The sequence below is a fragment of the Sphaeroforma arctica genome (assembly GCF_001186125.1).
Source record: "Sphaeroforma arctica JP610 unplaced genomic scaffold supercont1.10, whole genome shotgun sequence".
NCBI classification, from domain to species: domain Eukaryota; class Ichthyosporea; order Ichthyophonida; genus Sphaeroforma; species Sphaeroforma arctica.
In genome coordinates, this window is record NW_014040548.1 from 135,912 (window position 1) to 136,841 (window position 930).

Here is a 930-nt window from a genome sequence, read left to right on the forward strand (position 1 = left end):
ATTTTAAAAAAAAACAAAAAACAAAATAAGTACGTATTTATAATATACGTTTGCGTTCAACGTTATATCATAATGGCCCTACGGTTGTCGCGTTGGTGCATATTTAGAGCCCGAGCCCTCTTTAACCCCCTCGGTCCTCGGGCGCCCGAATAATTTTCAAAATTAGTCTATTAACCCGTATGTTAACGTTTATAAATCAAAGCTCCGTTTACCTTAAACTTTTATAATTTGTGCACCTGTTCTTCCTCACATATTTATTGTTGTGGACATCAAAGACAGACGGACTCGCGTGTGGGGCAGTTTTATTTCTCTTTATTATAAAAAAGGCTGACTGCATGATTTCGTCATCACTTCGCAGGTTTACGAACACACTATATTTCATAGCCTTCTTTTTTTAATAACTGTCAATTTACACCTGGTTTATCAAGTCGCAAAAATGGCGCATGGAGTACACGGCTTAGACGGCCTGAACAAGGTATGGACATGGCGCCAGGTGTCAATCGACTGCTTCTCTGCGCTGGGATCTCTATGTACCTTTTGTTGCGAGTTGATACAGTGTTGCTGTCATTTATACATGTGAGAATGGGCTGGGTGTTTGCGCAGTCCTGCAACTGACATTGGATACTTAATTATTCTATTGTTTAAATCGTTCATTTTTCATTTGTTTTAGTTAGAGATGAGCAGTGGTCCGCATAGCAGTTCATGTGCACTGCTGATATTTCGTGGTCATTTATTAGGAATGAACCAGGATTGTTTGGTCAACATGTGCTATTGTTCAGTATGGTATATTCTTGCTGTGGGAATTGCTGTGCCATCCAACTTGTACGTCTGTAGAATACCAAACACAATTCTTCATATATACTACTAATTGCAGCATCATAGTGTCGTATCACAGCTTGATGGAAATAATCTATACAGTAATAAATTTAT